General features: G+C 38.0%; 1 protein-coding gene and 1 pseudogene across 4 annotated transcripts in view; both read left to right on the top strand.

The window, feature by feature from the left end:
- Nucleotides 1–17,538, top strand: part of LOC100771923 (laminin subunit alpha-2) — a 541,373-nt gene that overhangs the window by 240,396 nt on the left and 283,439 nt on the right. The gene's annotated exons all lie outside the window — the stretch shown is intronic.
- On the top strand, nucleotides 5,003–5,119 carry LOC113831146 (annotated as a pseudogene).

Below are 17,538 nucleotides of genomic sequence, written 5' to 3'. Positions count from 1 at the left end.
CCAAAAAATCATTCATTGACTGTAGTTACTATGCAATCTGCTATGCAAAAGTACCTGTCCCCAAGAAGGAGTCAAGGTCACAAAGAATTATAGCAAAAACATGTCCTTGCTGTAATATTAGTTTGACACATATATCATTTCTCTCAGAAAATTAGTATATAAAAGAGCATTGTAAAGTTCACATGCATTTTGGGTCCCTTATTTTAGATTGAAATGTAACAGGCACAAAGATCACTTTTTAAAATTAACTGAGTAAGTTAAGTTAGGGAGGGAAACATTCAGTTTAATAACAAGTTGTACAAGAGAGAAAGGAGTTTTCTTAGTAGTATTTCAGTGTGAATATGTTGTGGTTTAGTAGACAACAAAACTATTAAATCTAGGACTTTAACAATAGAGGGATCACTCAGTTGGGAATTTTTGTTTTCACGTGTGGTAATATACAGTCAAAATAATTGACCAGTAAACCAAGATATCTCAAGTAGGAAAACAATGAAGGTACAATGCATATCTAAATGTGCACTACCCTTTGCAACTGAGCATTGTTCATACCTTTATTTTTAACTTCTTTGAGTCATTTAGATTTGCAATAAAAATACTAAAGCAACATGAAAGCACATGAGCAGAGTGTGGGAGACTGAGGTGGGAGTTCAATCTAGCCTGGGCTATAGAGTGAGATCCTATCTCATATAAAGAAAAAAAACCCCAAATATATGAATGTGTTTTAATATAAAAGAAACAAAGGAAAACCAAGAAGACAGGGACACAAACTTAATATCAGAAGGAATAGAATAAAAAAATTAAGGAAGATAGTGTAATAGCATGAAAAGAAATGTAAAGAAGGATATCTGTGATGATTTCATAATCAGTAAAGTGTCTACTGCACTAGCTCGAGGTCCTGAGTTCAAATCTCTAGCCTCCAAGTGAAAGCCACATGCAACAGCCTTCAACTCTAACCCTAGCACTTAGGTAGCAAAAATAGATGTGTTTCTGTAGCTCACTGGCCAGTTGTTCTATCTAAATTGACAAGCTCCAGATTTACTAAGGAACCCAGTCTCAAAAAATAAAGATGGAGGCCAATTTAGGGAGACACCTGGCATTCACCTTAGGCCTCCACATGCAAGAACACACATGTATACAAACAAATGCATATATGAGCCTACACACAAAAAATAAAAATTAAAATGACTTCAAAAATTACAGAGGAAGTAACAGAAGAGAAATAAGGTCAAAACATGAACATTCACATACTAGGTTTGAATAAGTTGAAAAAAATGACGAAATGCAACACAGTGAACTGACTTGGTAGAAAAACCGTTCACTGTCTTCAGTCTTATAAACAATGGGAGCTTTTTCTCATCCAGTTTTATGTGGCTTGATATATTTGGTCTAAATAAGACCTGATCAGAGAGGTAGAACATAGAACTCATCATCTAAAAGCGTGTATGAAAATAGAAGCAAATACCTTTTGGAAATCACTATTGATACAAAGATTTAAAAAGTTAATATAGCTAAGAGACTAATCCATGAATGCCCTGTTCCTATACGGATACTTAATTTTTAACCAAACTGCAAATCAATGACAGTAGGATAGACCATGGCTCTGAGGCTAAGAATTTTCTGCTGGGAAAAGGATAAGTTATGCACTCTTGCCTTTTACTGTGCATAAAAATGAATTCCACCTGGAAACAAAGATTAACATGTCACAACCATGCTCAATAAGCTCTATGAAGGTAATGCATTGGGATGTCTGGTTTTGACCATGGTTGACTAACAGGGTCTGGATTTACTTCCCTCCTTTGAGTCACAAGAACACTTGACTAAAATTATGCAACTGAACATCTTATAATACTTAGCATTGGATGCTAAGGTAAGTAAATCACTGAGAAAGACGAATCAAAGAATTCAGGTTTATAGATGCCTTAGATTAGTGAAGAACATTGAGGGAAAACCTCTATAGAGTATGGATATGCCAACCAGAAAGGCTGGCACGAATGGAGGCCAATTTAGCGAGAATCTGGTCAGCAGTATGCAAAGGAAGAACAAGCTGCAGAAGGTGAAGATGAAGAGCATGAGATCTACGTTACTGCAAGAAGGGAGCCAACTTTTCAATGGTAAATACATGAAGAAAGCCAGCTAAAGTTGTTGCTGTACAAGTCACCAAAAAGCAGTGGTTGGGAAAATGCCTGGAGCAGAACTTGTCCCCTGGAGTTGGTTTGCTTTCCCTTAATTCAGCCTGGAATGCCTCCATAGCAATGAAATGTCATAGGATAGTTTTTTAGTAGAGGGACTAAATTACGGTCAGACCACAACTACCCTTCATTCATGCTACCAAATCTTGAAGGCAAGCCTGGAAAGAGTGGAGTGAAAAGATTTGTCTGTTTTCAAAAAAAAAAAAAAAAAAAAAAAGGAACTGCATACCCAAACCAAGTCCAACTCAATTAAATTACAACAAAATTCAGTGTTTAACAATCCAAAATTCACCATGTCAGGTATCACATCAGATATTACAAGGCATGGGACACTTAAGAAGATGTAGAACTTGTAGAACCTATGAACCATCACCTGAAGCTAAATTTTGTCAAGGGAGGAGACCCAGCTATGACAGAATAACCATGACAAGGAGAGAGAGAATCTGATAGGAAGAGAGCAGAAAAAGAGGAAGCAGCCAGGGGTGTAGCAAGTGATAAAACATGCGGAGAAGAATAAAGACAAGAAACATAGCAGATTCCATCTGTGCCAACAACTGTGGACTTTGATGGAAGGAATAATCAGCTGGAAGGTGGACATGTGGCAATGACTGTGGAATTAGCTGGTTTATGTTAATTATAGGTAGGGAGACCTTTCCCCTTTCTGAGCAGCGGTATTCCCTTGCTAGGATCCCGGATGGCACAAAACGAGACAGGGAACTGAATAACATGCCTGCATTCACACATCTATCTGATTCCTTATGATAGATGCTTCAAACTCTTGCACCCATGACTTCTCTAACATGATGGGCTGTATCTTTGATATGTGAGCCAAATAAATCTCTTCCTACTTAAGATGATTTTGTCAGAGTCCTTTATCACACTAAGAGGAAAAGAAACTAAGAAACTGACAAGTTTGCAAAATGATCCTCGTGTTGGTGCCTCCCCAACCTCATGTGATAGTACTACCAGGCGGACCTTTTGGGAGGTGATTTACTCATTCTCTTGCAAATGGCTTCAGTGCCCTTATAAAAAAGGGTAAAGGGAACTGCACTGTCCCTTAAGATTGTTGTGCTTTTCTTTTTAAAAAGTGTTTTTCTAGAAAATATCGTTTTTCATACACTATATTCTGATTATCACTTCCTCTCCCTCTACTCCTCCCAGTTCCTCCACGCCTCCTCACCCATCTGGGCCCAACCCCCCTTTTTATGTCTCTTGTTAGAAAATAGATATACTAAAATAGAATAAGATAAAACAAAAGCAAACCCATCAGAATAGAACAAAACAGAAAGAAAAGAGCCCAAGAAAAGGCACAAGAAAGAGATATAGACACGGAGACCCACAAAATCCCATAAAAACACAAAACCAGAAGCCATAATATATAGCAGATAAGAAGCCTTCATCAGGTATTGAAGTACAGATGGTTTGATGTTAGACACACTATTTTCCAAACTGTGAACAATAAATTTATTTTGCTCATAAGTGGTCCAGTTTGTGGTATTTTGTTACAATAGTTGAATAGACTAAGATTTTGCAAACTAAAATACAATGCAAAGGTATTTTAAAGGTTTTTTTTTTTTGAGAGATGAAAGGCAGCAAAATAAGCAAGCTAGTACTGTCAGTACAGAATTTTTAGCAGACCAAAATATCTTTGAAAAATGAAGACAAAGAGTTTTCCAGAGAAATAAATCACAGAGAGGGCTACGTTTACAGGAGATGAAGAAACTTCTTCAGGCAAAAGCAGGAGCCATACCAGATGGAAATCTGTTCCTATAAGACAGATTATATGTATTAGAAAAATAAACAAAAATGTTTTTTTTTTCTTCCCTACTACTGCTAGCTAGAAGACCTATGGCCTGCTATGTTTAGCCCTCAGGTCAAACATAACATAACGTTTATTGAATAAATGACCAAAGACAGCAACTTAAGCTAGAGCTTCAACTACTCCTTGTGTAAAACTCCTCTCTAAACTTGGAAAAAGGAAGACGGCAGCACAGCAAGCGTGTTTAAAGAAAGCTTCCCGTGCCCTCCAACACTTCTTATCTCAAAACTAAAGAGAACAACCATGCATCATTCAAAAGGCAATTTTATATCTCTTTTTTATCATTTATTCTTCTCTCCTACATTACATCCCAAGCATCAGTCACCTTCTCCTCAACCTCCCCACTCCTACACATCCGCCCCTCCTCTGTTTCCCTTTAGAAAATTGTTGTAATTTTAAATTTTGAAAGGGGATCATAAAAAGGGGGGATGTTGAAGACCTGCCTCTGGAGACAGGAGCAGCAAGAGAGTGGAAAGAGAGAGGGGGGTAGGAGGGAGACAGACAGAGAGACAGACAGGGGATGGGAGGTGGGCAGGGCCCTTTTAAAAGGGAACCTAGTGAATGGGCACAGGTGCTGCTCTTAGTGGCAGGAGCAGCAGGAGTATCCTGTCAGAATTCCAAAGGCAGAGCAGTACAAAAGCCTAAATACTAACAAAAACAGCAGCCCCCTACTCCCAGGAATATCAACCGAATATAGCACAACAAGTTAAAATAAGACTAGGCAAACACTCTCATTTCAAGGCTGGAAGAGGCAACCCAGGAGGAGAAAAATGGACCCAAGAGCAGGCCAAAGAATTAGAGACAACTCTTCCCACTTCCACTGCTAGGAGTCCCACAAGAACACCACGCTACACAAAGGTAACATGTGTGCAGAGGGCCTAGCTCAGACCCATACAGGATCTGTGAATATTGCTTCACTCTCAGTGAGTCCCAGTCAGTCCTCTTAGTTGATACTGTGTGGTCTTCAGCCCCTCTTGCCCCTACATTCCTCGATATTGCTTCTTGGCCTTTTGGCTAAGATCAAGTGTAGTATCTATTCTTATCAGTTCAATATCTATCCCTTAAGGTAAAACGGTCTGTCTTACTTCTGGATTCCATTCAACAACACTTTACACTTAAATTCCATGCACAGCCTAGTAGTAGACTATGAGAGCCAATGGATTGATGGCTTTGACAAACTAGCCAGTTCTATATAGGACAAACCCTCCAAATTCAGTCTGCCACTGGGAAAGGGCTAACTTCAAGTGCAGTTTGCCTGTCATGCCCAGGGAGATGGCCATTAACAAGCCAGAGAGAGAGGCCTGAATCAGGTCCTTCTTCACAGCCCTCAGAAGGGAACATCCTTGACAATAATTTGCTTCCAGACCAGTTTCCCACTCTTCATTTCGATGAAAACTGACTGAAAAGTGTTATGTGTGGTAATATTTGAAGTAACATTGGTTACTGTTTTATTCTATTTATCTTATCTAGACATGAGTTAGACAGTGAATATTTGTTAGTGCTGTGATCCATTCAATCTTGGCTACCATGATATACAAAATAAGAGCTAGGACATACTTCAGAATTACATAAAGTTCTAAAACATGCCCTAGGCACATAGAATGTCTTTAGCAAATATAATTTGCTTTGTGATTTTTTTCGGTCGATATTTTCTGTGATTTGTTTGTTTGTTTGTTTTTCAAGACAGGATTTCTCTGTGTAGCTTTGGAGCCTATCCTGGCACTCGAAATGGAGATCGGCCTGCCTCTGTCTCCCGAGTGCTGGGATTAAAGGCGTGAGCTGACCAACGCCCGGCTGACATTTTCTGTGATAATTTTTTTCTTTTAGAATCACTCTTATTTACATATCATTCCCCCTGTGATAATTTACATTAGATGTATGTGATCTTCATATCAGAAAAATATTTTTGTTAAAGAATACTTCTTTGCATACCTATTTGTTGCTCACACAATGCCTGATGGTAGTGATAGCATTATAAATGAAGACAGACAGTTTGAAAGTTCATTTTTAACAAGTAAAAAGATTATATAACTTAAATGTCAGCCTTACAACAAAGAGAAATAGCCAGTCTTAGAAGTGCCTGCAGAACATTTTGCACTTTATCTTGAATATCTCAGAGTAGAGCTAATACATATCATGTCATCTCATCCAAAACAAGTGACATAAGTGTCCCACTGCTTCTTTCTTCACTGAAGACTTGGCAGTAAAAGGGTTTGTGTATCTTTTACTCCTCAGTCCAAGATTAAAGTAATAAATTCCAAAACTGCAGTCAGTATCTCATAACAATACTAATACAAGTGAAAATGAAGCAACTAAGGTGGACCCCAACTCAGTATAACCAGGTTCATTGCATGAGAGGAAGTGTGGGACAGACAGGCAAACAAACAGGAACAGTGGCATATGAACATGAAGACATCTGTCTTCATGCAAGGAGAGATGTCTGCAACACACTCTTCTTTCTCAGCTATGACAACCTCTCAGTGTCCTATGACTAGCTTCTGAAGCCATGAGGATGTCAATTTCTATTATTTAAACTGCCCGGTCCACAACATTTGTTATGACAGCCTTAGCAAACCAGGTAATAAAATATTAATGATTTTTAAAACCCAATGGCTTTCATTCTTGGTATAATATTTGCCAAACAACTGGCAGTTTGTCAATTCTGTAAAGAAATCATGGAACTAGGTAAGAGCAAGACCTGGAGTCAAATAGAAAATAATAGTCAACAGATGTGAATGAACAGTTCCAAGTAGAGGAAAGAAAATGGCCCTAAAAATAAGGAATTGTGTTCACTTGTTTCATAATATGGTAATTACCCTGAGTAGACATTTTTTCATTCACCATACCATAAAGGTTAGAAAACAGATAGCATGCTCTTTAATGAGGGCCTAAAGAAACAGATCCTCATCAGTTGGCAATTGGAATATACATTGATGACTTCACTGAAGCCACAAATGCATATGTTCCCATGAACTTCCCTTCCAGGGGCACAGCCTAGAAGTCCATATACCTGTGTGCAGTGTCATGAATGGATCTTAGCCACAGAAATGTCTATTGATCAACGAGTGATAAAATCAATGTTGTCATAGCCATATAATCAAACAGCATGTAATAAATAAACCAGAATTCCTATGCTTAGTAATTGCAAAATTACATGGAGTGTTATATATAGAGAATATCCTTAAGTGGTTAAACAGATGTGATATATATCACATACTAGATGACTAGTATTCATCTTCAAGTAGAAAAAAAAGAATATATATTTGTACTTGTAAGGTTGCTTGGCTATTTAGAGTCACATCTAGTTCTTGAATTGAGATGAACTTGTGTTGAAGACTATTCTATTTCTCTTCTCAAGAAGAAAAACACCATCCAATTTGTAAAACAAGACATGTTGACTAAAACAACTTTAATTCATATTTATAATTTAGTCTGCTACAAGCTGTTATTATTTTTCCTTCTACACTTTGCTGTAAAAATTGTTCCTTAAATGTAATCCCTTAATGCGTATTAAGGGCCCAGTCCTATCTGCTAAACAGTGGTTGTCATGCTTAATTAATCTCGGGGATTCAATAGCAGGTCTCATATCTTTCCAGATTCTTTAGTAAAACCTGCTTTTTGCAGCAGGGACTTGTGGGGAAGTACACAGTTGACACTTTTATTTTTGTGTCATCCTGTCACTCCCAGAAGTGGCAGCTGTGTCAGAACAGGCGCTGTCTTATCTGGCTTATTCTAAAGCTCCCTCTCTATCACCTGAGTCTGGGATGCTGAGCGGCCCACATCTCACATTTGCCACATTGCAGAGGGAGTTAGGACCCCAATCTGAAATGTGATGAATTATTAAACAGGTAGTTTGTGGGTGATTGAAAATTACCTGCAAAAGAGTGCTTATCTCCTTGAGGCACATCGAAAGCTAGCAGAATTGAGCCAATTAGACTGACTGTCTCTTCAATGAGTTGTGACCTATCTATGGTAATGACTTATTATGATGATAAATGAACCCATCTCTCAAACTGAAGCCTGAGTACACACTTCAGCAGTTTCCTTGAATCATGAGGCCATTACCTCTCAGCCTCAGATCGACAGCAGTGACAGCCACAGAGGCAGAGAGCACACATGACTAGACACAGATGACTGTTTCACCGTGATGGATATATTCGCAGCAATTTCCAAAGAAATGGACCTTCCTTGTGCCTCGTGTGTTGACACCTGAAAGAGTTATCACACTGGCTTCCTTCATTAGGAAACACCCCTCCCCGGGTGTAATGCTCTGAGATAACTGGAATGGGGATTCTCATTTGTTAAGTTTTTGGTTGTTTATAGTGTTTGAATATTTCATTCTTCTCAGTCTCTTGGTTGTATAAAAGTTCCAAAGAAAAATATTTTCTTTCACTGAACACAAATGAATAAATGATTATGGTTCTGAAGGAAAGAACTTCACCCATTAAATTTAACATTTTATCTTTCATGTGGGTTGGAGAAACTATGCCGAATCTCCTTTTTCTTTATGGAGAAATTTTATCACTCAAACATACATGCTTTGACTTGGGACTGTGAAGGAGTGTCAAAAATTATGTAGGTAGTTACTGAAGCTGGATAGTTTTAATATGCTGCTATAACCATCTTTTTGGCCTTAGGAGAACTTGATACAAAACTTATTTCATTATATATGCAGATATTATACTTATATGTATATATGCAAATATGTCTAGTAATAGAGTCTTCTGATTTCTTACAAAGTATTAGACAATTTTTGGCTTATAAATTCCCCAAATTCTGAAAAATAACTCTTGTTTTGGAGAAACCGTGAGGAGAGACTACATCTTGACTAACTTGAAATAGCTCAGAAGGGGAAGAGGTTGGGGCTTATAGGCTTTAGGGGAAATGGGCAGTTTTGAAGCAGTTCCTGCATGACAGGTAACTCTCTGGGACTATTCAGAGCACATGGCATTTATGGCATTTGTCAATAAGTTGAGGCAAAGATCCTGAATCACATATTGAAGAAGCTGATATAAATCTCTAAGTATGTTACTTTAGGTGGATCTTAGTTGAGGAAGAAAATTGTCTTGGTGCTTACTCAAGCATGTATTTATTTATTTACAAATAAGGAATAGAGATTATGTACACCCCAATATTGCTTAACATGGGAACAAAGGATCCTGCTGGCCTTAGTTCTTACAGCAGCTTTAAGAAATCTGTGTAGTAACTTTGTTTCAATATACACACTTTCCTTCCAGTGCAAAGCGGATTAACATCAACACCTCCTTCAAAGAGCTATTTTAAGGATTAAATAAATTAACAAGCATTCATCAGTCAAGATAGGACTTGGAAAATAATAAACACCTGCCAGAAGCTATTATTGTTAACTCTAATTGTGCCTTTTGCCACTGAGGTTTACAACTATTCCCCAAAACAAGAAAAATGAAAATGGGAGCAAGGATAAGGTGGAAGGGAGGGGAAGAGAAAAGTAAGGTAGGAAGACGGGGAATGGAAAGGGAGGGAAGAAGAAAACAGAGTGGAAAAGGAAGGGGGAAACAGGAAGAGTGAAATAAAATAGAGCATGGAAGGAAATGGATGGGAAGGGTCCATTGATGTATAGTTAATTTTTGAGTATTTTGATTGTGAAGTGACAATCAGAAGTTCTTATTCCATTTGCAAAGTGGTGCTGTGGTAGGAGAGTGGCCATTCTCTCTAATTTTCATCTGAACCTGGATTTGAGGGGATCATCAGCTTCATCGATCCAGAAAATGTCCTCTGTAATGAAATCGAGTGGAAACCCACAGGCAAGAAGTTTGGTAGGCCACTGAAGGTCCTCCAGGCGGTTCACTGCCTTAAGCTTGTTTCTACCCACAGCACAGAAGGAAAAAGAACAGTGTGTTGCTGTTTTGATATCAAATAATTTTAAATTTGGATGTAATAGTATTGTTTAAAGATTAAAGTACTTTGGCTTTTTCCCTCCATCCAAGTGCAGTCCAGAGATAGAATTTCAATATGGTAACACATAATCTTACTTACGTTCTTGAGGAAGACTCTTTCCTAACTTTAAAGTATAGTAATTCAATGTATCTCACTGTCTGGCAGTTACATGGAGGATGATGGATAGCATACTGGTTTGAAAGTAAACCCTGTCTTTTGTGCCAAGCTCTTGATCTTTGTGTCAGTAAAGCTATTTAGGCTAGAGAGAATGTTAACTATGCTGGGAATGAAGCCCACAACAGCTTGATTCCTTAGGCACAGCCTGGTCAGGGTTTAACTCCATCTTCCTGACTCACACAGTGTAGTATTTTTACTAAAAAGAGACAGACCAGCTTAAGGAGTTGAGAAAATACTTAAATCTAAGTCTGTTTTTGAAAATGAGTTCTATTAATAGCCATAGCAGTCTCTGATGGGTGCCTCTCCATCCACTCAGTGTCAGTGTCAGGAATCTAGAGTCTTTACAATAAACATCCACACTGATACCTTGTCCCAGAAGACTTGAACAAATACCTGAGAGTTTATATTTTTGTTGAAATTCTCCCTCCCTCCTTCTCTTCCCTCTCTCTTCTTCTCCCCCCTCCCTTCTTCTCTCCCCCCTCCATTCTCCCTCTATCTCTCCTTTCTTGAGTGGAGACAGAGACAGAAAGAGAGAGAGAGAGAGAGAGAGAGAGAGAGAGAGAGAGAGAGAGAGTTGCTTGTGAGCAATTTTGTACATGTAGGTCAGAAGATATTTTCAGCTGTTAGTTCTAGCCATCCACCTTGCTTAAGATGGCATCTTTTTGTTGTTCCCAGCTGTGTGTTCAAGGTTAGGTGGCCAGTCAGCTTCCATGGAGACTGCTGTCTCTGCTTCCTACCTTGTTATAGAAACACTAAGTTACTGTGTCCTACTTTGATGTGGTATATAAGGATTCAAAGTCAGGTCACCACATGGGTGCAAGCATCTTATTAACAGAACCAACTCTGCAACCCCAAAATCTATGGTCTTAACAACCTTCCCATCACACTCTTCATGGACAAATATGAGCTACTCCTTTAGGGTGACTTCTAAAACTTCATCTGTAGATGGTTCTACAAACATAAGTTTTCCAAGGCTTAAGAAAATTTGCTGTAACATGCTTTATTTGAATTCAGAGGCCAGCTTTATGATCTAATAGTTTAGCATGTACAAGAAATCCCTCAAATAATTATCTTTTAGCTACCACTACAAAATATGCAAATTTAAATTTATTATCAGATTCATTATAAACAGAATAATCTAGGCACAGACATTCACACAGGAAGAAAATTAATCTCAGCAAGCAGCTGTTTTCTTTTAAAGCAGGAAGTCTGAAATGCACAGCCATTAATGTTTGGAATGAGGAAGAAGTGAGACTTGGCTGTAACAGAATGTTTTGAGGGGGTTGGGAACAGTTTCATTTCCTACAAAGGCTTCTAACTTGCCCCAAGTTTGTTAAGAGTGTTACTATCTGGAGACTGCTACTGCAAGACAAGTACCAACAGAGGCAAACCCTTGACTTCACTCACACAGCATCAATTCCTGATAATCTGAAAGTTTATAGTTTCTCAGCAAAGGACTCAGTTTACCAATAAAATCGTGTTTTGGATGTGTGTGTGTGTGTGTGTGTGTGTGTGTGTGTGTGTGTGTGTGTGTGTAAGTGTACCCATGCTTGAAAGATCAGAGGACAACCCTCTGGAGTAGGGTCTCTCTGACTACCTTATCGAATCTGGGTTTCAAATTCGAGTCATCGTGTCTGTGTGCAGTTGCCTCTGCCCAATAAGCAGACTCTTAAACAAAATATTTAATTGAATGACCATTCAAAATACACAAAAGTGACAGGTCTGCTGAAGATATAGAGGGGATGGGATAGCTCAGGTTAGCGGAGGTAGGGGTGGCTCTTACTGTGGAGACAGGTGGGATATCACACAGGGTAGAAGGATATAGGAATAGTTCTGGCTTTCAGAGGGAGGGATGGATGCTGCTTGTTTCACCAGAAAGTAAGGACACTGATTAGAAAAGAGTGAGGTTGGCGTATGCTCAAGGAGATGGGGGTGTGGCATCAAATGCTGATGGATGACACGGGATTCAAGATGGGTGAGAAAATCTCTGATTGCAGGGGAGATGGAGATGGTGTTGGTTATGGGGCCACAGGACAGGACCTGGTTACAGCATCTGACATGGAACATTTTAGTTAAAGTGGGAGATTGTGATCATGGCTGAGACAGGACCGTGGTGTTAGTGGTAGATGTGTAGGTGACTGAGTTAGGCACTCTACTTGCATCTATACCTCCAGTGCTCATCTGGTTTCCCCTAAAGAAAGTCTAATTCGGGAGAAACATGTGAAAACAAACAGATTGTGTGACTCAGAAGTCTTGTGCGGATTTCAAAACCTTTGATTCTAACATTCTATAGAATCATTCACTCAGTTAGGAAATAATAACTCTTCCAAGTGTGGGAAAGACACCATCTAACAACGGCTGAAAAGAGAAAAGTTTTCCCCAGCTGAGCTATTCTCCACGTCCAGATGCACTGATGAAACATACGCCCAGCCGCAGACAATGTGAGAAGTGTCAAGCACAGCAACTAAGATGATTCAAGACCTTGAACAACCAGTGTTTGGGACACATCGCTTTCTGCCTAGATTGCAGAAAAAGCCATTGAACTTTCTTTCTACCTTTACCTCCCAGCTCTAGAATGCTATTCACATACCAGATGGAGGGGTGCTTTAGGAGCCTCACATCTGACCGCCTATCCCTTCCTTAAGAAGCTTTAATAAAACCAGAAAACCCAGGAAAACCAGAGGGCTTTCTACACTCACAGCCTCCTTGAAGCTTAAGAAGCCAGTAGTCCACCATTAAATGCCCATAAATATCTAATACTTTCTCAGTTTTCATGATTCAGCATTCCTTTTGTGGGGTGTTTCATCCACAGTTTTCCTGACTGATTGGCTTCAGTTAATCCTAAACAATGAAGATCAGGTGTTGAGTTCTATAGGAATCATCTCTGACAGGTCTTTCTGGCTTAGGCCTTCCACTGAGACCTCCCCACACCCAGAGACATTCCCTTTGGACTCGCTAATAAATTTGTTAGTCCCTCAACACTTAAAACTGTGTTCTGTGCTCCCAGAAGCACACAGATTGCTTCAGATGGCTCCACAATCCCCATCGAGTGAATAGATAGGTGTTTCTGTGTTAACAGTTATTATTTCTATTTCCTTAGGAAATGAGAAGGGGAAAATGTAGGTTGAATTCTCTTTCAAAAAAGTTGGAAACCTCTTTAAAACTCCCTGCTTGGAATTTACTAAGATGTGTCTGAGTAGATCATCTAAATATTCATATACACATAAAATACATCTGGAGTCATTTAAGTCCGTATCTGTTCAGAGCCAAAGGGGAGGCCAGAATAGTCCTCTAAATTCCTTCCCAACCTTCAAATTTTCTGAGTCTGTAGAGTGCTAGGTGGTGGGTAAATGTCATTTCCTATGGGTGCTGGAGGAATTTTGGATGTGAACATTTACAAATAAGCAAAGTTCCAGGGCTGAGAAAACTGTGAGTGTTACTCTATTAAGTGATTTCTTCACCCTGTTGTGTTGTGACATGGCATCTCAATGTTCTCTGTGGTCCAACCATTACAGGCCAGAAGGGAGTATGGACTGATAGGGATTCCTTTCACCTCTTAAGTCAATGTGTTTTTATCTGTTACCTGTTTTGCATTTTGGCAACACCTGGAATAGAATGTAGAAAGGGAGAAGCCAAGTGGTTAAGTCATTTGAATAAAAATTCACAACTTCTCCTGAGTCCAAGCACACACAGAATATGACTTCTTGACATCCTCTCAGACACCTTTTATGTTTCAATGCAAGATGTAAAAATGTAAACAAAACAAAAACAGTGTGCCACTCTATCAGCAAAATAGGTTAAAATCAGGTAATTTAGTTTCAAACTTCAAGTTTATGCCATCAAATTTAAGAATTTGGTTAAAATTAACTTAATCTGTTTACATTTAGGAAGCAGCTGTCTTTCAAGATAGTAAAATAAACAGATACACTATTTGGTCAGCTGTAGCTTGCAATTTAGAGGCTTGATTTAATACTGTTTAGTCTGCCTTGTTCTAAAATATGCTATTCAATAGAAGTGTGTGCATTTTAAAGTATTTCAAGTGTTCATTGTGGCTTTCTAGATGTAACCATCTTTCAATTACTCTGCATTCACTGATCAAAAATGACCCTAATTTTTCTTCTGTGTGTGTGTGTGTGTGTGTGTGTGTGTGTGTGTGTGTGTGTGTTTACAGATAGATGTGTGTACACATGTATGTGGACACTAGAGTTCTATATTGGATGTCTTCATCAATCTCACCCTCAATTGTAACTCATCTATTCAGGTTTGCTGAGTGTCCCCTGGGCCCTAAATATCTACCACATCTGCCTCCCTAGTGCTGGAATTATGGCTGGTGCTACTATCCTACCTTTTTATTTGGGCGCTAACAATACAGGTCCTCATGTTGGCTCAGCAAGAACTTCACCTACTGAGTCATCTTTCCAGCCATGTCAGTATATGTTTTCTAAGACACATGTTACTTTCAGATTTAAATTTTTAAGTGAAAAAAAAATGGCATGGACTCTGGTCATCATCACTTTTTCCACTGCTTTGCCTTTTTTACAGATGTCCTAAGCAGACTTTTCTGACTGACTTTTTTACTTTGTAATATGCATCAAACTTCCTTCTTTGTGCTTTCATGGCCAATAGCTAATTCGATTTAGAAAGAATAATGTTCCTTTCCCAGGCTGGGACTCAGGTTAGTTATCCCTTTATCTACTGAAGGGCATCCTAGTTAGATCCAAATTTTGTCAGTGTCCATATAGCTGGGCTGTAAAGGTTGTGTGATATTTTGATCTCATTCTGAGAGTAAAGTTTGCTTTGAATCAGAGGGCAGAGCTAGCTACTCGCTGACCAAAATTAACCATGGAGGTTTTGGTGAATTGTGGACAGACAGACAGGAAGTACTAGGGCAGGGCTTAGAGAGGGACTTGGCCCTTTTGGATGGAGGAACAAAAGCAAGTTCACTGGTCAGATGGAGTTCACTGGTCACTTCTCTGATCATTCAGGTTTTTACACCAATATCTGACTCCTGAGATTTTATTCATTAAAGAATAATTAGATAAATGTATCATCTGGTACCCAGTGTAGGGCTCCATTTCTAGGTGGATTTTCCTGTCCCACCTGCTAACACCTAAATAAGGTGAGCTTTCTTGTTTTCATATCTTTACTGACATTCTATTGCCATTATTTTGCACATAAGGCATTCTAATAGGTGTGTAGTAATACTTTGTTGTTTTGACTTATTTTTCTGTAATAAATTATGATATTGAGTATCTCTTCATATGCTTAAGTTTCATGTGTATATAATATTCTACAAGGTGTCTTCATGTGTTTGCCCAATTTTGATTCTCCATATTCATTTTTGTGCTATTGATATTGAAGAAATCATTGAATATTTTGGAAAATATTTTTATCAGGTATAATCTTTTGCAAATACTTTCTTCCCATCTGTAGCTTGCCTTATCATTGATTTAACACCTTTTTGCTGAGAATATATGGTTTTTACTTTTGGTAAAACTGTAACCTATACATATGAAGGTTATGGATAAAATAATAATTCATGTGAATAGGAACAATAATGGTTGAGTGTGCCCAAAATCAGCTCACAATGTGATAAAATCTCCAATGAGAACGATTTCACTTTGGAATTTGTAGAAAACTCACAGAGCAAATGGGAAACATAAACTTTGATTGTACCATCCTGGTAACCTGCAGCAACTTTCCACGGAATAAATAACAGTGTGGAGATAACAATTTCATCATTTATATTTCATGAAAATGTTCTTTTGTTTTCTTGTCAGTTTGATGGTAGAAGAACATCCTTGAGGGCAAAACATGTCTTATATGTTTGGACTGCCTAGAGCAGAATCTGGTATGTTATATAAATAATAAGTAATCTCTGTAATTAAAATGATGTTCTTTGGAATAAAGATGGAGACACATGGTTATCTGAATAGCCTTGAGCTAGCTTTTACAATAAGTAGATTTTTATTTTTCTGGAATATGTAATGAATCATGCTGTGTTGCCAGTAATTATTAATTAATGGTTAAAATACAAAGGACAATTTCTTGGAGGTAAGGGATAATCTACTTTATGACTAAAGGTATTTGTCATGAAGATGCAAACTACTGTTGAATTTAAAGAGCTGTGTGGTATCTATTTTCATTCTTAGAGAATGCTGTTCTTTCTTTTTACTATTATAGTAAATATTAATAGATAATAAAATAAAGCCAGTAAAATAAAATTTTCAGTATTTATGAGGTAGACTTTCTGGTGCCAAATTAGAAAGTATTTTTATGATATTTAAAATACTTAGAAGGAGGTATAATTATCAGGAACTCACTATTTCATAAGCTTGTTTTAAGGTCTTCATCTTAAAAATTGTATTTGGAGCAAGAAAGTAAACTATGTAATTATATTCTTAAAACACTAGGTAAATCAGGAGTGCATTTAAAATACAAAATAAACAATTTGAAAATTACTACTTTCTACAATACTTCTTTTTGTGTACAAGGCCAAATATCAGTTGTCTATAGTCTACGGTTTGTAATTATATTAATTGTATAAATACACCAAAAACAGAAATGGTTTGGGAAGTCTTTCAGCATGTAGCTCCTCTCTGTGTGTCATAGTTGGCTTTCTCTTTAAGTCAAAGAAACATGAGTCAAGCAGTGCATTGCTCTACCCAAAGACTGTCCTTCTGTGGGCATGTCCTCTGTTGTCAGGTCACAAGGAAATTCAAATCTTTCATTTTGTTCATATGGCAACAAGAAGTGCTTCCTCCTTCAAATTATGATCTGAAGGGTCTGAAATGTTGTTTTTGAATATATTTCCCATTGAAAGAGAAATCAAACTAAAGTTCCTGGGAAGCTCCAGTATGTAATGTATTCTAGACTCATTCATAGATGAACACAGTTACCTATTTATATCTTGGGGTCTAGTCAACTACTGTGACTTGAGATGAGTCTGAAGCTCAGATACAGATGAGCCTCATAAAGTTTCCCAGCATACTTTGCTTGTCATTGTCCTTTGAGAACAATGCATTTGGGCAATGACATAGAGTACATATTCAGCAGATTCCTAACACCAGGGAGAGTCTAAAAGGACATTCTCTCTTTGTCCCTTAAAAGTAACAAAGAGGGAAGTTGTGACCACGTGTGAGCCCATTAGACCTATTTGAAGATCAAAAGCTTTTGCCTCACAGCACTTGAGTTGGCCAGAATTTATTGATTTCTTTTCAAACACAGAAACATCAAGTTTTCATCATCTTTTCAGTCATTTTAATGCAAGAAAAGAAAATGAGAGTAATGAATCAAAGCTTAAAGATTTGAAATATGAACTAGATTAATACAGATAATATGCCCAAATCCATTATTTCAGATGACATTAAGAGCAGCTTTGCCATTACTACAGATGGTGTCCCAATTAACTCCTAATATATCAAAAACAAGAGTGGA

Source organism: Cricetulus griseus, chromosome 2 (assembly GCF_003668045.3).
Source record: "Cricetulus griseus strain 17A/GY chromosome 2, alternate assembly CriGri-PICRH-1.0, whole genome shotgun sequence".
NCBI lineage: Eukaryota > Metazoa > Chordata > Mammalia > Rodentia > Cricetidae > Cricetulus > Cricetulus griseus.
Note: the sequence above shows the minus strand (reverse complement) of the source record. Positions and strands in the feature narration are given on the sequence as shown.